Here is a 25115-nt window from a genome sequence, read left to right on the forward strand (position 1 = left end):
TAAACTACACCCAATGGACTTTGTTTAAGAAAATAGGGATGTAAGACAGTCTAGGCATATTTAAGCAAAAGTTGACATTTAATCCTGTAAGGTTTAGATATCTGGATAAATCATTTAGGTGGACTAGACAGACAGAAAAAAAGGAGCCGTTGAAATGGTTTATCACATCAGGTGGCATCCTGAGCAATTACATCTAATATTGAATAGTCACTTCTGATTTTGTGGGACAAGTGGGGAGACCAGTCTTTTGCTATGCTCTCTTTAGACATCTATTCTCTATGTCCTGTATCTGTCCAGAATCTCTCAGCTCATGGTTCAGATCACAAACTTACTTTCCCCCTACCACAGTCTGTGGGCTTTGAAGTCATGAAACTTTTTCTTAAAACAATATCAAGGATATTAAAATTTCAGTAACTGAAGTTTCACAGATCCAGATCTGTGGTTTCTACAGCACAACGAGAATGCCTTTCAAATTGATCTGTGAAGTGTTGAACAACTGTGTCTATTACAAGCTTATGGATACTTATTCTGAATTTTTTATCTGATATCATCGGTTGGTCACTTCTCTTCTCCCAACTCATATTTTCCCTTAAGTTGTATACATTTTTTCTAGCATAACATCAATTCTGTTAGCATTGAATTTTTGATATGTCCATGAAATAAAGGACTGTGCTTCTCCACATAATTCTCCAGAATATAATTTTTTTTTGTAGAAAATGCTTTGATTGTTTCTGAAACCACTCTGAGGTTCTATAATGTGTCCACTCTATTTGCCCATGGACACTTATATATTCTGAAAATACTGAATAGTAGGAATGGTTAAAAACCTACAATTTAGCTTTAAACCTAGTATCAAAATCCAAATTTTGCTGCTACATATTCTAAAGAGTATTTTTAATGACTGTAAAAGTAGTAGAGAATATTATTTTTAAAACACAAAAACTTGTTTTTGAATGCTGAATCTGAGTCATTTGCCAATTCTTTTCTTCCTTCTGTTTCTTCCTTCCTCCCACAAATAGTTATCAAATGCAACATGCTGGACCTGTTCTAGGCTCTGGTATGTCTGAGGAAGAACAAGGAAGCCATAGTTACTGGAGCAGAGTGGACAAGGAAGATAATAAGAGATGAAGTTGGAGCTATGGAGAGTTTGCAGGTAACAATGTCCATCCTAGCAGGTCTTACAGGCCATTGTAAAATTTTCAGATTTTGCTCAGATGGGATGGAAGCCATCGGAGCATTTGAGAAGAGGAGTGACATCATGTAGTTCTTAGGATCCCACAGTGTGTGCTGAGAGTAGACCATAGAGGAGTATAATATAAAATCAGGAAGAGGAAGCTTTTGTAATAATTCAAGCGAAAAGGATGGTCTTAGAACAGGTGGAGGTGGTGAGACATTGTCAGAATCCAGATGTATTTTGAATGTAGAATTAATGAACAGAATTCGTAGATAGAGTGGGTATGAGATATGGGGGGAATACAAGAAAAGAGATGATTCCAAGGAGTTAGGTCTCTCGCCATAAAAAGGAAGAGTTATTGTTTTGTGAGGCAGCAACAATGAATGTTCAATTTGGGACATATTTGGTAAGAGATGCTTATTAGGTGTCTGGGAGGAGATTGGTAAATCCAGAGCTGATGAGTGAGTTTGGTTGCAGATAATTATTTGGGGGCCTTTCATGTATGGCTCATACTTAAAGCTATGAGACGGAGAAAGGTTTCTAAAGAAGTCACTGATGATAGGGAAGAGAAAAAGGTTAAGTACCGCTATGGATTAGAGATTTTAGATGTTTAGAGGTTAGGGAGATGAGGAGGAACCAGCCAGGATGATTGAGAAGATGTGGCTGAATGAAGAAAGCATACCAAGGAGGAGAGAGGATTGTATTCCACCACGTGTCACTAAGTGTGTTAAGGTGAGGACAGTAATATAATGAATGAGCAGAAATTGCAAGAACAATTGCACTGAGGGGTGTCATTGGGAAGAAGTACCAACAAGTAGGCTAGATGATGAAGGAGAATGAGAATTCAAGGTAAATTGATACTTAACTAATGACTTCAAAAGGAACTGCAGCTGAATGTGGAAATCTAAGTGACCTAGAACATCTCAAATGCCTTTCACATTTCCTGAGAGGACTGAACATCTTGTATACTCTCTTTATTAACCTGCTGAGATTTACTGGTCATCAACTTTGGGTTTTCAAGTCTAGAGACTTCTGTGATGAAGAAGAGAACATTTCTGCTGAGAGAGCATTTCTGTGCTTAAAAGATTGGTAGCACTCAGTCCAATAATGACTCTGATAAGGAGCATTAAATATGTTTCAGCTATTTTATTTTGAAAATTACAAGTTTATTTGTTCAAAATACTTATTGAGCAGCCACTGTATAATTCATGACTTTTTTGCTCAGGGCAGAGAGAGAAGTAAGAATCCTGAAGGGGCAGACATGTCAACAAATAATAGCAGTTATCAATAATTTGGGTTATTCCAGAGGGATACTCAAAGTGTCATAGTCACAGTAAATAGCAGAACATGGCAAAGGAGAAGCAGAAATATTTTTAGGGCAACTAAAAGGAGAAAGGGGATTTAGATCTCTTTCTTCCAGAAAGTTGCACTGGATAAGGTTGAAAAGTCTTTGCAAAGTTGACCTTCTTTTAAACAGTCAATGCAAAACTATCTCCCAGGCATGAGGTTTCAGATTCATGTATTTGCAGGAAAATATGTATCAGCATAGTGGAGATGAGAGAGGCTGTGCAACCATTGGGTGCATTAAAGGGTGGAGTAAAGCCAATTAATTGCCCATGCACAGCCCATCAATAAGTTATTGTAGGCTCCGCCCTTGACACAATGAAGAGCTGAGCCCATCACACAAGTCAGCTGATGGGTTACATTCTACCAGGTCCAGTCAGCTGTGCACACACTGGAGGTGAAGCCCAAACTCTCTCTTGTGAGAGATGAAGGCATATGTGATGCCTGACAACACTTTCCAACGAAGGTTTTAAACTTTAATCACTTATGTCCAATAGAACAGTTACTGAAAACAATGCGGATTAAAGCCAAACATGCCGAATATACAATAAAAATATTCACTAATGCTGAGTGTGTTGGTAAAAGAATTAAGGGCATACTAGCTAGGAGAAAAACCCCATCTTTCCCTTCCCTTCATGCCCTAAGCATGAATTTATTTTGCTTAATGGTTAACCCAGGGCTGGTGTCTCATGCTAGTAGACGGCAATGTGAACAGATTTGAAGCATGGTTTAAGGAGATAGTTACACATGGAGGAGCCCAAAGGGAAAAAACCACAATAATCTCAGTGTGTGCTAACTTGAAAGGATGCAGATCTGGGTAATGATAAGCCATTTTCTCCTGTCTTGTACTAAGACCTCACATCCTGGTGATTATTGTTCCTAGAGAGGATGACAAAATGACCACCACCACCACAACAAAAGAACAACCAGAGGACAAAGAAAGATTAACTTTTTAATAGAAAACTTACATATTTATTCACTGCTAAGAATTTATCATGATTTCTCTCATTAAACCCTTACAACACATTTGTGCTATAAATAATATTGCTATCTACTCTTCATAGACAAAGAAATTCCCCCAAGAGGCCAACTAGAGCTGGGATCTGAATTCAACTGCCTTGGCTCAATTTCTTGGTTGTTTTAGTCTATAACGCATCTTGTTCTGCTGCAGTGAAAACTTGGTAGAATCACATCTAGTTGGCCCTCGAAACCCTCCATATGCAGATGGTAGGGCCTGGTGGGTAGAAAGTGTGTTGAGTGAAGGAAGGAAGGAAGGAATAGACCCTACATTAACAATTACAAACACTTCGTCTTCATAAGGAGTTTCTTTTAAGTCCTAAAGTATTTCATTTGTAACCAAACTCCTGGAAAAGAGCTATAATAAAGTAATAAAAGCCTGACTATCTAAAATGCTACTTTACCCCTCATCTTATTTAGTTTCAATATTGTTCTGGGATTTCTCATTTAAAAAAAGGAATAAGTCTTATTAAACCAGAATCTTGAAACAACCAGCGTGCAATGTACGTGTATATATGAATTTTCTTTCATGCGGTGATGCTTTTTGTGTTTAATTTTTTATCTCTAATAAAAAATTAAATTGTTTAGTGACTTGAAAATTGAAAATTTTCTCCGTACCAAGACAAAAGCGATCATTTTCAGACTTGAGTGTGAATAAATGTTTCCTGGTTATCACTTTGGTTCTTCACTAGTTGAATGTCAGAGATTTGAATTTTCCTGATTAATTATTAGTCTTGGCAAAGACCATGTGCTGTCATGCTTCACAATTAATACTCAGACTGTTTTGAAAGAAAGATAATTTGGTGTTTTGAAAGGAAGATAATTTTGTGTTTTCTGGCTCATTCTTCAGGGATAAAAATAACATAGAGAATATGTACTTCTAGTCCTTATTGAAGTGGAGACAGCGTTTGATTAATTAAGTTGTCACCAAACTATAAACAACCCATGTCAGTTATTTTACAACTTTAATAAAGTTTTTAGAAATTTACATCAACATTTTAATCAACATTACATGTATTATTTATAATGCCTGGGTAGTATCACTGTGGTGTATTTATACGCATTGAACATGGTGCAGCATTTCAAACTTGATTCCTTATTAAATTTTAATTCCTGAACTTAGCTCCTCTAGGTGAGCTCAGAGAGGAAATAACAAAGTTCTCTCCCATCTTGGAAATGAAAATGCTTCTCAGGCTATTAAGGGCTTCTTCCAGTCTGGGGGGAAATGTTTAATGGGCATCCTCCAAATTTCATCAGGACTTTGATTCTTTTCCAATTTTTGCCTGTTTAATTGCTGAGTGTACCAGTGTCCCTGTCTACTCAGCATCATCCCAGTGCATGGAACAGTCCTGTGCAAATTCCTTGGAGGAAATAGATTATCCCAAGTGGAGAAATGCAGAAAACAGCAGGAAGGGATTGCGTAGGTGGAGGAGTATATTTGACACATAAAAAATTCATGCTGAGCCTTCGTAAGCTGCTCAAATAAAAAGTGATTAAGGCGAAACTAATGTCTTCATGTCACTTAGAGGAAGAAAGACACACTTTTTAGAACTGACTTTAATTTTATTCTTAGAATTTATGTGAAGGGAAAGGAACATGGGAAATGCAATTAAAATAAAATTTTTGTTCAACACGTGCTGTTTTAGATTGGCACTCAATATTAATTCAAAGGACGGGAAGATTATCATCAAATATTTAGCATCCTTTTGTGTGAGTATAACAAGTTCAGTAAACACAGTCTTTAACTTTTTGGAGTTATCTCTCTGAGGCAGAATTAAGATATGAGAGGCAGAAATCTGACCATTTAGAGGCAGGTACCATATTCGCTATGGCTTGAGATAAGCAGAATAAACAACTCTCTATTTATGCAGGAACTAGGCTTGCTAGTTTGAAAAGCAAAATTTTTAAAGCTTGAGTGTATCACAAGAATGCTTTCTATAGGATAATCGTTTTGTGCATTTAAAAATAGCTTTGAAGTAACTGTGACCCCTTTTCAAAGATTATTGACATCTCGGTTAATATTGAAAAGCTAGAAAAATGTTTCTTGAGTTGGTAAGGAATATTTCTTTTCTGGATTCAATGAACAGTTTTCCTACATTGACACAGCATGCATAACGTCTTGGACCTTTGTCTAATTTGACCAATTAGCCACCAAATGCTCTACGGTCATAACAATTCTTTTACATTTTCTCTGAGGAGATTGATTGCCCATTGGCAGCTAATCGTCCACCAGACCTTGGAAATATGATTTGGTCCAAAAAAGGCACTTGTGATTGGCAAAAGCAAACAATAGCAACAACAAAAACCCAGCAACACTAACATGTAAAAATTGGAAAAAATTTATCCAAATACCTAGATTTATGTTTTCTTTTGAAAAGTATGACTCTATCATATTTCCACAGAGCCACAAATCAGTTGGAACTAAGAAATGACTGCTCCTTTTAGATTCCTTAGTTAGACAATTTTGTGGTGTTTCTCATCATTTTTATAATTTTCATTCTCCTAATGAGCCTTTGTAGACATTTCCCCTTTCAGGTTGTGTCTGCAGGTCCATATAATTGTTTTTATTAATTGATATCAGGGATTGAACCCAGAGGTGCTTAACCACTGAGCTACATGCCCAGCCCTTTTTATTTTATTTTTTTTATTTTGAGGCAGCATCTTACTAAATTTCTTAAAGCCTTGTTAAGTTGCTGAGTCTGGCTTTAAACTTACAATCCTCCTGCCTCAGCCTCCAGAGCTGCTGGGATTACAGGAATGTGCCAGCAAGCCAGGCATCCATGTAATTTTAACACTATGAATAGACTGTATTTCTGTTTGTGTCTTGTGGCCCTTTGAAGGACCACAAGCCATTGCAATATCTAAGAATTTTGCACCCCTCGGGAAACAACTGTCCTCTGCTTGGGCGTGAGATGACTCCTGTGGAGAATGTATGCTGTTCTAACCCTGTGGTTTTCCAGCTCTGAGACGAAGTTTTGTGAGACTGCACTTCCTCTCTTTAATCCTTTATATGCTTGACCCTGTGGGCAATCAACTTTACAGTCTCTTATCTGGAAGGGGTAGAAATCAATAATCTTTGAGACCTCTAAGAAATTCTGGAGTTGGACCTTGTCACCTTTGACTGCTCTGGGCTGGATGAACACAGTTTTCTAAACTGCTCTAGTGTGCCATTTTCTTCAATACTCTTCTTAGATGAATTCAAGATGGGTACTTTTATTTCAGGAAGAGTTGATTGAGGATGTTCTGCTTTTGACCTAGTGAATTTCTTCATTTAGCTGATGGTGTTTGTGCTCCACAAATGTTTATTGGAAGTTACTCTTATGACCACTGTACCTGGTCATTGAAACCAGTAGAACTCTATCAATTGTGACTTGAATGCAATGTGGATTTGATCACAGGATTCTTTGGATTCTCCAATTTCACTGTTGAGGTGTTTGGTAAAAATGATTGATGAGGGACTTTAAATATCCAACCTTTTAAATGCAGAAAATTGAAGTGTCAGAAAAAGTAGGAGGAGTCCACTGAGTTGCTGATCATTGATAGAGGTTAATATGCTGATGCAATTTGTGACATGCTTGTCTTTGTGAATGAAGCTTAAATGTGCGCTGAGACAGAAGCAGCAGCAGCAGTAGTAAAATGCCAACAGCAGGCATTTAGATATTAGAAAGATGTGTTTTTGATCTCATGAAAACAAAGGTAAGTTTCAACTGTTGAAATTCTTGTGATGATTTGGAATGGGGCCAAATCAGAAGCCTACTGCTGGGCTGGTTGGGTGATACCCCCCATGGGGCTTTTGTTACCTCCCATAGACTGAATTTGTTGTGTCCCTCCACAAATCCATATGTTGAAATCCTAATCCCTAATGTGAAGGTAAGAGGAGGTAGGGCCTTCAGGTGGCAATGAGGTTGTGAGGGTGGAGATCTCACAAATGAGACCCTGGAGAACACTGTCCTCCCCTCCACCCTGCAAGGACACAGTCAGAGGAAGGTCATCTAGAAAATGGAAAGAGAGTCTTTGCCAGACTCCAAATCTGTTTGGATCTTGATCCTGAACTTCCAGTCACCACAGCTGTGAGAGATCACTGTTGTTTATGAGCCATCCATCCATCCAGTCTTTGGGATTTTGTACCTAGGGTCTGAGTTGGCTGAGACGGAAATTGGTGCCAACTCAAACATTGGCAATAACATTTTCAGCCCTTGCTCCTGTGGGTTCTGATTCTGGAGCTGGGTAGAGATACAACCTACTGAAATGGAAATCCCTGGGCCAGATGAACTCTCGAGACAGCAAGTGTCAGCCCCTGAGAGGTATTTTCTAATCCTAAGAATTAATTCAGCTGGAATGTTGTCAGGTTTCCCAGCTAGCTGAATATCTCCTAATAGCTGATACTCGGTTCCAGCATATTTTGATGCCTGGTGTCTATAAAAAGACATAAGCAATACTATTTGGGGAGTTATTTTTTTTCCCTGTTGGTGTGTACTACATCTTAGAGAAGTGTGGGTGGTGGGAGCAGAACAATTATCAGTTTTGAACAGAAGAGGTGTAGGTCGACTGCTATTGCAATTAAATACTACCTAAGGACACCTTCGTCACCAGCGGTACAAAATCAATTTGAACAGCTTGATCAGAAAGGAGACTAGTGGGTACACATTTTTGAAAACAAAAGATTGGGATCTAGGTTTTAAACAAACAGGCTCTTTCTCCATTCCCCAGTTTTTCTTTTCCTTGTGATGGCTTCATTCTTGAACGGTGTCTTGCCATGGCAGGGGGTAGTGGGAATAAGATGGCCTCCAGTCGTTCTGGGTTGACAGGTCTACTGGCTTATGGTTCTAGGGAAGAATAGAGTTTCTTTCTTCCAAGAAAGACAACAAAAGGTTCAGGACAAAGGTTTTTTTTAAATTTTTTTAAATTTTTTTTTATTAGTTGCTCAAAACATTACAATGATCTTGACATATCATATATCATACATTTGATTCAAATTCTTACCAGCCTGCTTGAGTCATGTGATTTACCCAGAACAAAGCAGGGCCATCACGGGAAATCTGACTTAGGCTGAGCAAGGATCTCCTGTCCATTCTTGTGGTTTGAGAATTGTATCAATCTGAGACATGTGAGCCAAGAACAGGGCCTGTTTTCCAAAGAACGTAGGATACAGTTGCCGGAAGTAGGGGGAATGATTTTTGAACAAACAAAACCCACACACGGTTTACTACAGACCCCATAAAATACCAAATATCATCATCTGGGAGTTTTTAGAGGTAATAAAATCTACCTTTAACTTAAAAAAACAAACTAACGTATGAGTTGGTAAATAGGTAAGACTACTTTTAATTAATATCTTTTTATTGTCATTGGTGAAAGGTCATTTCAGAATCATGAATTTACTGAAGAACAATAAAGTTTACCTATTTCCAAATGATGATACAGTTTAACATAGGAAACTGATTTTTTTTGTGTGTGTGTGATACTAGAATTGAATCTGAGGGTCCTCTCCAACTGAACTATACACCTACAGCTCTTTTTATTTTATCTTAAGACAGAGTCTCACTAAATTGATGAGACTGGCCTCAAACTTGTGTTCCTCTTGCCTCAACCTCCCAGTAGCTGGGATTGTGGGTATACACCAGCCACCATGTTTGACTAGAAACTGAAATTATTTTTTAATATTTTGTTACTGATTTGTGAATTAGAATAAAACGATTATTGTTCACTTCCTGCAAGATGATCAGTATAAAAATAGAGAAGTCAGGACTTGAGATGTCAAGACTGTTAAGAACTGGAAGATAACTTGATCAAGCCAAGAAGCCATAACTTGAACACATTATAACACTTGGGAAAGAGGAATAATACCAACAAAATAAGAGGTGGTCATCTATTCAAAGGGATGACAAGAGGGAAGTTAGACCATAAAAGTGGGAGACTTTTCTTGTATAACTTTCTATATTTTGATGCTATTGTCATTATTAACTATTTAGAAGTTTGTAAATTAAATTTAAAAATTGGACAAGAAAATCCTTCATGTCATTGTGGAAGCACGGTGGCAATTCTCTGATTTTCATCTTGCTTCTCTCTGCTTGATAAGCAAGTAGGAGTTTTCTTGAAGCCTCAGACTAGACCTCTGGTCAGCTACAGGATTTCTCTGCATGGAGACTGGAAACTTCTGGGGCAGCTTTTGCAGGTATAAAACTTTAACTCCCTAATGATGGTGATTTCTTCAAGAAAAGAATAAACAATGGCAAACCAGAGAGAGATTCTATACAGACAAAATCAAAATGATGCTGCCTGAAGGATAGATCACAAAATTCTGAGCTTGGAAGTTCTGCTAAAAATTTGAGGAATTCTGCAGCATATGGCCATTCATGCTTTCTCTTATTCATGAAATTCTTCCTCTCCTACATGAACTTCTACTGAAGAATGCTCATCAAAGTACACAAAAAGCAATCAGAAAACGTCCAGAGCATTTTTGGTCTATATGCTCCACATAGGAAAATGTATAAAAGAAAGAGAGAGAGAACTGGAAAACAGAAACTTATAGAAAATTTGCACATATAAAGATCTAGCTTTCAGTTATGCAGAAACCTGGCTAAACGTAAGAATTCGTGTGACAGGATTCTGGGAAACTGAGGTTTTCCTGGCAGGGGTTTCTGTGGTTTCTTTGGGTTCTGTCAAATATCCTCTGCATTTGAATTGCTGACATTCTAATTTTGAAGAGTGGAGACACTTCCTTATTGCATTTTTCTTTCTCCTTTCCTGATACCATGTATTAAATATCAATAAGGCAAATTGACAAACACAACAAGCATCTTGATGGAAGAGGGAAGTAAAATTTCCACCCAAATGAAAGCTGTGTTTGAAAAAGATACTTTGATGATTGACTATTGGCTTAGAAACCTCCTTGGAGTCATGCTGAGAAGGGATGGAGTTAACCTTGCTTTCCCTTTCCTGAAGAAGGCCTCATGGCTGAAAAGACATATTTAATTTATTTTCTATTCAGAGCTGATACCTTCTTCTCCCTGCCTTTATTTTGAAGGCTCTCTGTTGATCTGGCACAAGTGTGCAGGTTTTTAAAAATGATGATGTTATCTGTTTACTATTCAAATGCAATTTTAAATGGTTTGGCTCAGCACATTTGAGTCAAAAATCCTATTAAAGATGCAGTATTCCTCTGCTACCTTTTTGCAGGGTGCATATTCCTTTCTCAATCAGAATATAATACTGTATACCTGTTCAGAGCAATGTGATTTCCAGCTTTGAATTCGCAGTCGTTAACAGGCTGTTCACCTTCCTATCATGGAAATTTGGTATTCATGCATAGTTTTCTCTCCTACATTTGCAAAATACATTATTAGCCATGTGATCACGCCCTTGCTCTGCTCTTGTAGCCTTTGCATTTGAAATCTTCCAACTTATTATTTTTTGCTTCCACCATCTGATAGAAATCATGAAATTGCTGAGTTAAGATAAACATCCTCCATTTCTTCCCTTTTCTTTTTTTTTAAAGGGGAGATTTTTTTTTTTTAAGAAATGAGGAATGATGGAAGAGCAAATTGATCATTAACTCTGAAGTAAAAAGTTTTGATCACTAGATTGATGAGCAGCATGTTTAATTCTAAATATTTTGCATGTATTTAACTACCTAATTGCATGGTTAAATGAGCTGGACGAGAAAGAGAAAGAACACAGCTGAAAGCTCCATCAATTTCAGCCAGTTCTAGAATACTGATGGTTAAGGGCTGTGTTTCTCCTCTGGCAATTTTTGAACTTCTTCAGAGACACTGTTTATTAAGCAAGGCAGACTTTCTGCTTGGGCAGCGATTTCCAATTACAGAGCCTTCCCTGCAGTACCCAGAAATGGAATCAGAGACTGCACATACATTCTGGGCTACTGGAGGCAGCCAAAGCCAGCAAATCTGACAGTCAGCCTCACTTTCTCAGTGGGCTGCAGCCCAGGGTTGTTTTGAGGTGCATTTTGAAATGTTTGCTGTATGGTGACTCTGGGTGCAGGCACTCTGCAATCATGGCTTAATTGGCCAGGTGGGATTGCCTGGGTGAAACTCACCATAATCAATTATGTCAATTGAAAAATACAGTTATGTTGCTATTGTTCACATGAATGTGTGTATATGTGCATGGCTGTGTGCATGTGTGTACATGTATGCTTGTATTCACATACATCAATTGTACTTAGGACAATGATTTTTTTTAAAGCCTTGGTTCTGTGGTTCCAATGTGTCCCCCCAAATCCATGTGTTGGAAACTTAATCCCTAGTGCAACAGTGTTGAGAAGTGAGACCTTTAAGGAGTAATTTGTGGGGGCTCTGTCCTTATGAATAGATTAAGGCTGTTACCATGAGAATAGGTTAGGTATAGTGGGAACGGGTTATCGATAAGGGGTTGAGTTTGGTCCCCTCTCCTCTCCTCTTTCTCTTGCAAGAAGATCCTCATCAGATGTGGCCCTCGATCTTGGGCTTCCCAGAACCATGAGCAAAATGAACTATTATTTATAAATGACTCAGTCTCAGGTATTCTATTATAACAGTGTAAAATAAACAAAGAATTTGGTAATTAGAAGTCTGAAACTCAATCATAGTGACACATTCATTAGGAGAAGGAAAACTAAAGGGTGCCTATAAATGTGGGGTAGACCACTGGTGCAGGTATTTGACATTTTTTTTAGGTGATAGCTGGGCAATCCCAGTTGTGATAATGCTAAGACAAACAAATATAGTAGTATAAGTAATACCACAACAATAAGAAGAAAAGCTCATCTAATATTTAATGAGTGTGCCTTTAAATGGATGTACCAGCTTTAGCAAGCCAAATCTTCTGTGAACACAAATTTGTGCAATGAGGAGGGTGTGGATTCTGCAGCCAGATTCTGTATTGGAATCCTGGCCCTATCCCTCACTAGTTACGGATCTTGGGGCAACTGATATCTTTGTGCCTCAGTTTCCTTAACTGTAATATGGGATATTAATTATACATAACTCAACCAGATTAGCAGTGGTCAACCTGATGTATTTTTACCACATTCTAAGTCTCTTGGACATTTGAGGATGCCCCCCAGGCATTCCTCAGAAGCCAGAAACCACAGTTCCGAGGATCTCCTTTCATCTATGGCTTCCAAAAGAATCTGTGAAGGAGAAACCTTTGTAGGAGATTTTTCTGGGAAGAAGTAAAGAAGGAGCGATTACGTTTCAGAGGAGATGGTTGTGTTAGGGGACAGACAGATGAGGATGGTGGGAATATGAGTTTAAAAGAATAATTCTATAAAATAAGCCCACTGTGCTGACCCTAACATGCTTTCTTTTCCAAGAAGCAATTGACCTGAAGCCCTGCCTGGCCACAGTGGACAAGATATGTCACATCCCTCAGAAAACTACCTGTTAACTGCAGGAGAAATGCAGGCCCAAGATATTGTTGATGGGGGAACCTGGAAGATTTTGTGACCAGATCCTGAAACTCTGGGAGATAAGGATAGTTCCTCCTAACCATAAAATCTGTAAGAATGTCTGGTTAAGAATCCAATTAGAACCGTCAGCATGGGCCAAGGTGAACTAGAGTCGCTGTGACAGTGGGGACTTGAAAGTCTGATGTCACCCTCCTGTCCGTCAAAAGTCAAGAGGTAACACTGGATGAGACTCTCTGGAAACTTCTCTGGGATCCCTAATAAAACTAGAGTGCAGGAGAGGCACATTGTCCCTCTCTACTCTGAGAGAACTCACTCTCTTCCTTGAGAGTGTCCTCCCTTCCCCTTTCCTATCCCTTCAACAAACTCCTTCCTTTACTCTGACATTTCGGAAGTCTTTCTGACTCGATTGCAAGAATCGGGGTTTGAAGAGGGGTCTTCGTGGTACCTCTGTTTCTTGGAAGGCCCCAGCTCCATGACAGTGGTAGGCTGCTGTGTGGACGGGCAGACGGGAGGTTCAAACCGGCTGTCAGATGAACCTGTTGAGAATTTGCTATCTCGAGGCTGTCAGTGGAAGAAGCAGCCAGAACTTCCCAGAGGCCCCCCAGATGTTCAGTGAGTCTGTGAGTGGGCGGATATTGAGACCCACTTGCACAGATGTGGCAGACAGACAAGATGCTGGTGGCTTCTCTCCGTTGCTCAGCTCGGCCTTTCCAAAACACCGTGTCAACATCTCATTACCTGTGTTAGAGCTATTGATACTTAACAACGTGCCACGTGGCTCCTGTTTTTCTCACTGAACGCTGTTGGATATGCTACTTCGGATAATAGTAAGATGTTATGGGTTGAAGTCAGTACTTGGATGAGTGCTTCTACTTAAGTTTGCACCTCGTAAGTGCTAGCATTTAGTTTTTACCTCAACCTTGAGACAAAGTTGTAGATGGAAAGTGTTATTAAAAAAAAGTCTCCAGAGCCACGGCATCCGGGTTTGGAATTTCCAGTCCATTTGATTATGGGCTACAGTCAGAGAATTGTCACAGTGCTTCTTCCTTGATGACCTGATTATTGAGAAAATTAGGAGTTAATAACATATAAAGTTAAAGTATCTGCTACAGAGCAATTCATTATTATTAGTAGGACTTATTATAAGTCATAATTCATTATTCATTACTCCTACAAATTATAGTAGTATTATGTAGTACTAACACTACTTGCTACAAGTTGTCCAGAAAATTAAATTCTCAGATTTGTGCTCCATCCATCTCCCTTGAGTCATCTGGGAGACATGAGCTGCTTCTGGAGACCATGCTTGTGTTTCCTGAAAATGTTTTCATATTTGCATCTTGCTGATTGATGTTCACCTTCCTATCACAAAGGCCTGCAGTCTTTCCTGACACGACTAGTCTCTGTCTTGTCCGGATTGTCCTTATGATCTGCTATTAAATGCTCCAAACTCCTGGCTCCTTGAACTTCCTCCAAGTTGTCCATGGTATACTGATATTGACATACTTCTTATCTCCTATCAACCAGTCACGGCCCCATGTAAACCTTTAGGGTAAATAGTTGTATTGAACAAAGCAAGGTAAGTGAACTTGTGCCCCCAACACTGGTGTAGAACCCCAGTGAACCTTGCTGGACCATGAGGAAGGAACCCTGTTTTCCTGAGCTGGGGAAAATGAGGCCTGTCACCATGCAAATCCAACGACCATTCCAGAATTTTGGCTCATTTTAGTTTAAACTGGAGGAAAAGCAAGTATATTTTCTACTTCATTTGCCTCCTTTGTGGGGAATAAGGACAAAGTGAAACCACTGAGGCTGATCTAAGATATAAAAACAAGCTTACCTTTGACAGACAGGAGGCTATATTGGGCCAAAGATGGAAAGCAGACTTCAAAAAACAAGTTTTTACAATAGCCCAGCATACCAGATCCCTTTATAAAGATGAAGATAGAGACATGGTGGGACATTGAGAAGTGGGCTATACAGAATGAGAGACAGGTTAAAACGCCGGCTGAGAAACCTCTCTGTGTCTGCTAACCCTTTGGCTTTCTCATTTATGAACTTGGAGATAATTATATTTATCTTCAGAATTGTAGTTAGCATTTGAAACATGCCTACGAAAAAACCCAAGTATCTGTGTTCAATAAATGGGCTTCCTCTTCTATTTAAGCAGTTTTCCCTAGTATCCTCTTTGACAGCATTGCCAATTTGTTTTGAGCATTAACGTATGTTTGCATATTTACTTGGAAGAGATCCTGGGACATTACATGTGCTACATGGGTGTTAGCTAAAATTAGCGTTCAAATTCCACCCTTAGAATTGAAATATATTTGATAACAGGATACAGACAATTCATAATCATAAATTTTAGAGGCGTAAGAACTCAACCTGTAGTCTGAGTTGTGTGACAACTTAATAATTACGGAACCATTTCTAATTTTTTTTCTAAACAAATAGGGAATTAAATAATTCTTCTAAATGGAAACTTTACAATTCGATTCGAAGGATTTTAGAAATGCCACCTTCCTGCTGTAAGGCTTCTTTCGAACCAGGTCAATAGTTGTAGAGATTCATGAGCAGATGTAAAATTTACATTATGGTATAAAAATTCAAAATGGTGGCTGGGGCACAGATGATTCTGTGCCAACCCCTGAATTTTTGTCATTTGCAAGGGTGACATTTTTCAAGTGACATCCCTGTAAATACTGAATAATAATATGTCCCAGACAGAGCCCTCGGGGGACAGGAGAAGAAAATGAAAATGGAGCAGAATTAAAACTGACAAGAATGAGAGACGGCATGTAAGATAAATAGCAAGTGTGGCTCTGTCAGGCGAGCTTGGCTGCAGAGCCGTTCAGATGATTGCATGATTGATGGAGTCAGCTGTGGAGGAAATGTCCAGTAATGTAAGAGCAGATCAGTATTGAGAGATAAATCATCCTGTGATGGTATCCTGCTATCTCAACACTAATGGGGTTGAAAAACAGCACGGTTTGGAGGGAGGTCCTGAGATAATTGTTTCCTAACAACCTGTTCTGTGTATTGGCAAGAAAGCTAAATCAAACCCAGGACATCATTGAAATGCCACTGGTGTAAGGACTGTGGGAACACGTCAGACTTTGCCATTGAATTGGAATTTTAGCAGTTCGTGGGCTACTTGCCAGTCTAAAAGTGAGTGAGAGAGATTTTGTGGCTGCAAATAGAATTCAGACCCTGATCCCAATTGCCACCTCACTTTCCCGTCTTCCTCTTGAAGTTCCATGGGTAATCCCAGAAAGAACATCCTGGCTGTCAGCACATTAACAGGTATTCTGGGATTTTATTTTATTTTATTTTATTAAAGAATGCTAACAGTCCTAACCTGAATGAGCAATTATGTAGGAGAAGGTAGAGGAAGGGAGGACAATATCATTTATTGAGTGCCTACTGTGTATATGGTAAACTGGGAGTTTAGCATATATTAGCCTAGGAATCCCAGAGGAGGCAATCAGGTGGATCTAGAGTGAGCCAAATCTGGAAAGATGCATTAAGTAAAGACAAATGTCTGAAAAAAAAAGTTTTTAAACACATGAATTCTCTGTTCCTGACTGTGCTCACATAGGACTGGATGAGCATTTGTCCAAGATGGAGAAGATATCATAAGACAAGGGCCTCCTGAGGCCTTTCTGAGTGTAAGATATGAAAGTGATAATCAAGGACACCTTCCTATTTTAATATGGGTGACTGTATTAGGTCAGCCAAAAACCTGATCTGACTGGATTTAAATAAATTATCAATTATGTGTTTTAGAATAAACTTCTCACAAAATTATTCCTCTAGATTTCTGTGGCAATTTGACATTTTGAAATTTTTTTTTAATATTTAAGAATGTCACAGTTACATAGTAGATATTCTCTTTGTACGAATGTTTATTCATTTTATATATAATTTACATGTATTATATAATATACTTGAATTTATATACAGATGAATATTATTTGATATAGACAAATGTATTTGTGTATATACAACCTGATTAGTATTGGTTTAAACGGAAAGATAGATTTATAAAATAATATTCACCTATATAGGAAATAAGGATTTATAGATATAAGAAATACACATACCTGGCACTTAAAAAAAAAGAAAAGGACAAGTGTATCCTCACAGGATCCTGGGAAATATATTTTCACCCATTTAACAGATAAGGCTATTAAAGTCCAAGAAAAGAAGGTATTGCTCCAGGTTAGCATTAGAACTGGCATGGGGCTCTGCTCCTCCCACCCATTCCTCTGATCCCTTGTTTTCTCTCCTGGTGGTTCCTCCAGAGCCCTGAGTCTTAGCATGGAGAGGGCACTCCTCCTTATTCCTTCTGCAATCTTACCTTTGATGGGAGCTCCCCATGGCAACAGAGGCCTGTTTCATCTGAAATACTTTGAGGTCATCAATTTGCTGAGTTGCTGATGTAGCCCCGATGAATATAATTTTGAAATATTTCTTCCCCCAATAGGCTCTAGGGTTATCAGTCACAGTTTCTGAATGGAAGCTTTTTTGTGTGTGTGTGTGTGTGCTGGGCTAAGCTTATCCAGATCCTGAGACAACTCTGAGGCTCTCCTTAAGGGAGGAGCGGCTTAGGTTTAGAGAAGCACATTATGATTGTTAGGAATCTAACGCTTTGCAGCTTGGTGTTATTTTTATTTGTGGATAGATCTGCGAGGAGTTCCTTATGCCTCCATACCCTTCGGAACTTGTTCTAATCCCTCAAAGATATTAAATTTACCCTCAGACAACTGCAGCTGAAAGGTAATCCTTTATCCTATAGATGTGGAAACTGAGGCCTTACATTTTTTTAAAAAATCATCAAAGCCCACATTAGAAAAAAAAATGTCCCAGGGAAAATCCTTTTTGCTCAACATGTTCTGCATTTTCAACTGAAAGTGATATGTCCCAGGAAGCCCCTATTCTGGTCAAAATGGTGTGGTTGATCAGTCTCCTATGAGCTCTCTTTAATTTGTCACTTCTTTCACTGGCATTAATGCCAAATAGAATTTCAGGGGAGTTGCCAAATAGAATTTCAGGGGAGTTGCATGCTGCAGTTACTGACAGCATTCTAGATTCCAGAAACAGGAGGGACAGACCCCAAGAGTTCTGGACAAACACTTGTCTGGTGGGGAGCAAACAGTAAACAAACATTTGCTGAATCCATGAGTGAATAAAAGCACTTGAAATAAGAGCGAGCCGTCCCTTGTCCATATTTCTCAATGTCACTCTAATTCCCATTAAGAGGATATCAATGATTTTCTGCTTTTTCACCTGCTCAGATTTCATTCTTGACTTACTGAGAAAGATTAAGCTGCATGTAACCTATGGGGCTGCTGTTCTGCTGACGGTCCTTCCCAAGGTGATTTTTGCGATGTTTTTGAATCATCTCACCAATATTTCAGAAAAAGTGGCAAAAAGAAGGGAAGGAAACACTATTATAATGAGAAATGACAGGAAGGCAACTCCCTCATAGGGGTTGTCAGGGAAAAAAATGTTGAATAATTCAAATAACAGATTTACTCCTTTCTAAGCTATTTTCCTTCCTTGCACTGGAAATAGTTGCAGAAAAGTTCTGGATTAGGAATTATTGAAGACTTGGTTTCATTGCGGCCAGGGGCTCACTTGCAGGGACAAGCTACTTCAGGTGGCTTGGGGAAATTGCCACCGTTTGAGGGCATTAACAGATTTTTCTGGGTTGACTGGACCTGGTTACCTCCTTCTTCGACTGGAAAATGTAGACAGGGCTAGGACTTCCTAAGTCTCTGGGAAAAGATTGTGCTGACCTCTGGAGGGTACATCAGAATGATGTGTGGCAGTGACTCTAGCATTTCTACCTTGTTCCTTTGTTTTCTGCAACCATATCTGAATACGGAAAAGCAAAGGAACTGATAATGAAATTCATGTAGGTTATGAGTCTGGGTAAAAAAGTAACTTGGCTCCTTTTGGGGAATTTCTGCAAAAGTTTAGAGGTCATAAATGGTGAAAGTTATTTATTTTTGGGGGGTAATCTTTTAAATCCGTTTATCCATATTATCCCTGGCCTTGTTATCACAGGTCACTGAAGGTTGGCTATACTTGTTCCTTATCTGCCCCAAGAGGACTTGGTGAGGATTCATTATCTCTTGCCACTAAATCCTTGGCCACATATGTTTCAATTTACCAGGCAAACTCATATATGCTTGGGGACATCCCTGGGAGATGGTTCTTTGGTGAGAGTGTTTCACAAATGCTTACTATTAAAAACACCACCTCACAGGTGATAAGCTTTTATCTTTTTTTTCAGGTTAATTTTACAGATATTATATTTTTATCCCTAAAACTCTTCGGGATGTAAAAGTGATATTAATATCACACCCAACCCTGCTGGTAAAGTTTTACAGGAATTAAAAATTTCACCCTTTTTAGCAGCTATTGCAAATGGCCCTAAGATTACTGACTGGCAATCTTGTGAAAAGATGCGTCAGATGGACGCTCTAGCTTTGTTGGAAGTTTTTGAAAAGTACATCACACTGAAACAAAGAGCAGCTTGTTTTGAATCTGAAAAATGAAGATCTACTCAAATTAAGCTGAAGAGGAGTTTGTGTTTGTTTATCATCTTTTCATATCAATCGTGATGATAAATCTGCACATTATCTCCGCAAATGCTTCTGAGGTGTATACATCAGATCCTGTATTGTTAGAAGAAAGGTAGGGACACATAGGGATGTTTCAGTCGGCTTTTGTGACCCTGTGATCCAAATAACCAAAAGAACAACTTTGAAGAGAAGTTTACTTATGCTCACAGCAGTAAAGGTCTGTCTATAGACAGCCAACTCCGTTGCTGCTCTGGATCCAAGGTGGGGCAGAACATCACGGGGGAAGGGCCCAGTGGAGGAAAGCTGTTCAGCTCATGGCAGGGTTAGAAAGCAGAGAGGTGGGAGTGAGGGAAGGGTCCTCAGGAAAAAGACAGGCTTCCAGGACACTCCCCCAGTGACCTGCCTCCTCCAGCCATGCCCTGCCCATCTGTGGTTACCACCCAGTCAGTCCATTCAAGCTAGGGTGGACTGATTAGCTCTCACAATAGAATCATATTACCTTTGAATATTCTTTCATTAACAGAGGATTTTGATGGTCACCTCATATCCAAAACAGAAAAGGTAATGTCTAGAGACATTACGTCTCTACTAAAGTCCAAGGCATTGTAATCCTTGGGTTGGGTACAAATACATACACACTCAAGCATAAACCAATTCAATTTAAGCGAAACTCTATGGAGATTCATTGGGAATCACTTATTGAGCCAGCACGGACAAGGTGTAATCTTCCTCAGGAAGTTTGTGGTTCAGTGCAGGAAACAAAACACTAAGAGGTGGGTAAAAAGACAATCAGTTGGCATGTATACAACAGAATGGTCCACAAGGAGGTAGGTTTCTAAAGGGCAGGAGCCATGGTCTGTTATGTATGGTCATATCCTCAGAATCTAGTTGCTTTTTAAAAATTTGGTGAGTGAAAAAAAAAAAATGACCGTCTGAATTCATCCACGTTCTGAGGAAGCATGTGGTAAAAGAGAAAGGAGCTAGTCTAAAAGGGTTGTGGACCATATTGTAGATGTTTCAGTATCAAATTAAAAGAGGAACAGTATTTCAATAGATTAAAGTTGGGTGTTCCTGGCAGAGAAAAGATCTGACAGAAATATCTGAACGTGTGTGGAGAATCTGGGTATTCAGGGGCTCACAAATAATAGGGTTTGTGGGTGGACTCCAGGAGGCTGGGACCGGATGAGGAGGCAGTTTGAGAGAAGAAGTTGAAGAGATGGGAAATAGCAAGCTGAGGCTTTAGATGATTTTGTTCTACAGGGAGCCATCAAGTGTCGTTAATGAGAAAAATCTCCTGCAATTTGTCCTCTGTGAAGCCCTCTCTTGTGTCTGTGTGTAGGAGAGTTGGAGGTGGGGAGGAGCTGCGATCAGGCCAACCCCTTACCCCAAAGTAATGAGATCTTTAGGTGCCTCTTCAGCAGTGAGAGGGGTGGAGTCGGGGATTAGACTCTCAAATCATTATAGAGGTAGAATGGGTGGGATTTGTCGACTCCTTGGATGTGGGTCAAGCTGTCTGTGGTTTCTAGTCATGCATGTGGGTGGAGGGACCTTTACTGTCCATTTACATGTCTGTGGGTTTTTTGAAAACCCAACAATTTTAAACACTGCTAACTAGATGGAGCACTTAAATTAGAAGTGCAATTTCAATCCCAAACTCTTAAGTGCTTTCTCATACAGGCCTGCTATCTTTAGTTTCTATTAGTATACATTTTAAGAAGGTCACGATGATGGCTCTTTTCATTCTCTGAAGGAAGCGGAGATGATAGTAATTTTTGCTTTGACACTTACACCATTTAGGCATGCCTCATAACTAGCTTTTAGGGCTTCAATAAGTAACGCAGTGACCAGAAGCTCCAAAATGGGATTTAGAAGTTTCTAAATGATACCCAATTAAAAAGTGTTCCAGGCAAAAAGGCAGCAAACCTTGCTTTGAAACCTCTTCAGCGTTCCATTTCCCTAAGATGGGGAGGGATCTGCAGCTGCAGGCTGATGTTAACACCAAAAGCTTTCAAGTGCAGCTGTGATTACTGACAAGAAGCTATAACCCAGAATTAGGATTATTGGTAATTGCATCATGTGACTGAGGGGCTCGATGGGTGCCTGGGTTTCTGTCAACCGTTTGGCTTAAGGCACCTAGATATGTAGTTTCAAACTTAGAAAATTCAGCAAAGGAGAAGAAACTAGGGAAAACACTGCTTCAGTGAACTACACGAAAATATAAAATCACAACTCTGCTTCCTATCATTCAGGTTACATTGAGTACATGAAAAGCTCAGTCACATGACTAAGTGAGGACCAACTTTAGCCTTCATTTATTTTGATCTTTTCTTGTGGAGGAAATTGAGGTCCAGGGAAGGCCCAGAAACGTACTCATGGTTATGTAGCTGGTCAATAACAAAATTGGAACAGAGGGGTACTCATTCCAGATTGGAGGTATAGGTTTCATCTAAAATAGTTCATCCAATTTTAGTTTGTTGACTGTGTAAAATATACTTAATAGTCTGTGTATAACTCCTGCTGGCCTAGTATTTTTTAATTGTAAAAACCATGAGAAATATTGTATTTTGCAGTATAATATGGACTTACATGCACACTGTTGTATAGCAGATCTCTAGAACTTCTTTACCTTGCATGATTAAATTGTATTAAACAATCCTGCGTTTCCCCCTCCTGTAACCTATGGCAACCACTATTTGTTTTCTGTTTCTATGCTTATGGCTACTTTCCATACCTCATATAATTGGAATCGTTCAATGTTTGTCCTTCTGTGACCGACTTATTTAACTTAGCACCATGTTCTCAAGGTTCGTCCATGTTGTAACAACTGACAGCTTTCCTTTTTTTTTATTTTAAAGACTGAATAATAATACTATTATATGTATTGACTGCATTTTCTTTATCCATGTATTTATGATGGACATTTATGCTCTTTCCATCTCTTCGCTGTTGTGAATAATGCTATAATGAATACTGGGTGTAGATATATTTTTGTGATCTTGTTTTCAACTGTTTTGGGTAAGTACCCAGAATGGTATTGAGGGATCATGTGGTATTTTTATTTTCGTTTTTTTGAGGAAACTCCATATTGCTTTGCATGTGGACGCATCATTTTATATTCTCTCCAAGAGTGAACAAGGATTTCAATTTGTCCACATCTATTATTTGATTTTTTTTTCTGTTTTTGCTTTTTAAATTTAGAGTGCCATTCTAACAGGTCTGAAGTGGCATCTCACTATGGTTTTGATTTTCATTTCTTTGGTGATTAGTGACGTTAAGCATCTTTTTATAAAGATGGCCATTTGTATGTCTTCTTGGAATAAATGTCTATTCAAACCCTTTGCCCAGTTTTAAATCAAGTCAGTGTTTGTTTTTTCTTCCCATTGCTGTCAGAGGTCCCTACGTGTTTTAGACACACAAGATATTTGGTTTGCAATAATGTTATCCCCTAGCCCATGGGTTTCCCTTTCATTCTCTTGTTCCCTTCACTGGGCAGAGCTTTTAGTTTGAAGTAGTCCCATTTGTCTTTTTTTTTTTTTTGTTACTGTTGTCTCTGCTTTTATGTTATGTCTAAGAAATCATTGCCAAGACCAAAGTTATGACACTTTGATTTATTTTTCTGAGTGGTATAATATAAGGGTACAACTTCCTTCTCTTTCATGTGGATATTCACATTTCCCAACCCTGTTTGTCAAAGGTGTTATCCTTTCCCCATTGTGTTTTCTTGGTGCTTTTCTGAAGATCAGTTGACTGCATTCACATGGGTTTATTTGTGAACTTGCTTCTGTTCCATTGGTTTGGGTCAGTACTCCATTGGTTTAATTACTGTAGCTTTGTAATATAATTTGGATTCAGGAAGTATGAATCCTCCAGCTTTTTGTTTTGTTTTTCAAGGCTATTTTGGCTGATTGGGGGTATGATGCAGTTTTATATGAACTTTAGTATCTTTTCAAAAATATTTCTGCAAAAAAAAAATCCTGTAGAATTTTGAATAGGGATTGCATTGAATCTGTACATCACTTGATTAGTATAGACATTTTTAAAAACATTGAGTCTTTTAATACGTGAACACAGGCTGTCTTTCCATTTATTCATTCATTTTAAATTTCTTTCAGCAATGTTTGATAGTGTGCCATGTACAAGTTTTTGGCCAACTTGGTTTAGTTGACTTCTAATGTGTTTTTTCTCTTTTTTATACTATCATAAATGTGATTGTTTTTTATTAATTTCTCTTTTGGGTTATCATTAGTGTTAGAGATAATGGATTTTATATATTTATATGATGAGCATGTGATTCTCATCCTTTGTTCTGTCAATGTGATGAATTAGACTAATTGATTTCTGTATCTTGAGCCACCCTTGCATCCCAGGGTAAACCCTGCCTGGTCATGGTGTGTGATTCTTTCAATGTGCTGCTGAATTCATTTTGGGAGCATTTTCTTGATTTTTGAATCTCTATTCATCAGAGATATTGGCTGTACTTTTCCTGAAATGTCTGTGTCTGACTTCTACTAGGGGAATGTTTACTTCATAAAATGCATTCAGAGAAATTGCCTGTTTTTCAATTTTTGGGGGTTTGAGAATGAATGACAGTTTTCCTTTAAAAATTTGGTGGTATTTACTCCTGAAGCCAATTGGTCCTCAGTTCTGCTTTTTCTAAGAGATTCTTGATTACTAATTCACTTTTCTTACTCATTACTAGTCTATTCAGATTTTCTATTTTTTATGATTCTATTTTGTTAGGTTTTAAATTTCTAGAAAATTTTCCTTTCTTTTAGATTATTCACAAGTCTTAGGCTCTCTTACTATTTTTCATTCTTTTTTATTTTTTCTTCTATGACCATATAATTTTAAATGAGCTCTCTTCAGATTCCCTGATGTTTTTTCATTTGCTTAATCAAATCTGTGATTGGACCCCGTGGTGAATTTTTCAGTTCAGTTGTTGTACTCTCCAGCTCCAGCATTTCTGTCTGGTTCATTTTAATGTTTTCTAATTCTTTATTGCTACACTCCTTTTGCTCATATATCATATTCTTTGACTCACTGATAATCTTTATAGTGATTATTCTGCCATCTTGCTGGCATCTCTCTCTCCCTTTTGTAAACAACAAAACAAACAACTATTCTTTTTTTCCACAACATTCTTAAGAGGATTGATTCTCTACCATTGTAAGTTTATACCTCTTGTCTTGGGCTGGGTTCCCCTGGAAACAGACAAAGATTTGAATCACATAGTTTATTTGAAGTATCAGGAAATACTGGTAGGGGTGTGAGAACATTAAATGGAGAAGGAAAGAAAACTATTAGAGGGTGCACGTACGAGCAGGTTACCACTGTGGACAACTGTTGACAGAGATCTCAGAGAGAGAGAGAGTGTGTGTGGAACATGCACCTGAGGGGTGAATAATCTAGGGTGTTATCCTCTAAGTCATCAAGGAAGGACTTCTCCAGGCAAGAATATGTTCCTTGACCCTCCAGCCTTCCAGACTCATGAGCTGGGCCTTCTAAATTCACCAGGGGAGGAGTCATGAGTGTTTGCTTTAGGAAGTGTCCATGTGCATGAGAATCGTGAATGCAGGGG

General features: G+C 38.6%; 1 long non-coding RNA gene across 2 annotated transcripts in view; it reads left to right on the top strand.

Annotated features, from left to right (window-relative positions):
• Positions 1–25115, top strand: part of LOC144366496 (uncharacterized) — a 126363-nt gene that overhangs the window by 29187 nt on the left and 72061 nt on the right. For both annotated transcript variants that reach the window (XR_013425559.1, XR_013425558.1), the window contains exon 3: positions 1020–1153. This is a non-coding gene — a long non-coding RNA (uncharacterized LOC144366496). The remainder of the gene's footprint in view (positions 1–1019; positions 1154–25115) is intronic.

This window comes from Ictidomys tridecemlineatus, chromosome 9, assembly GCF_052094955.1.
Source record: "Ictidomys tridecemlineatus isolate mIctTri1 chromosome 9, mIctTri1.hap1, whole genome shotgun sequence".
Lineage (NCBI taxonomy): Eukaryota > Metazoa > Chordata > Mammalia > Rodentia > Sciuridae > Ictidomys > Ictidomys tridecemlineatus.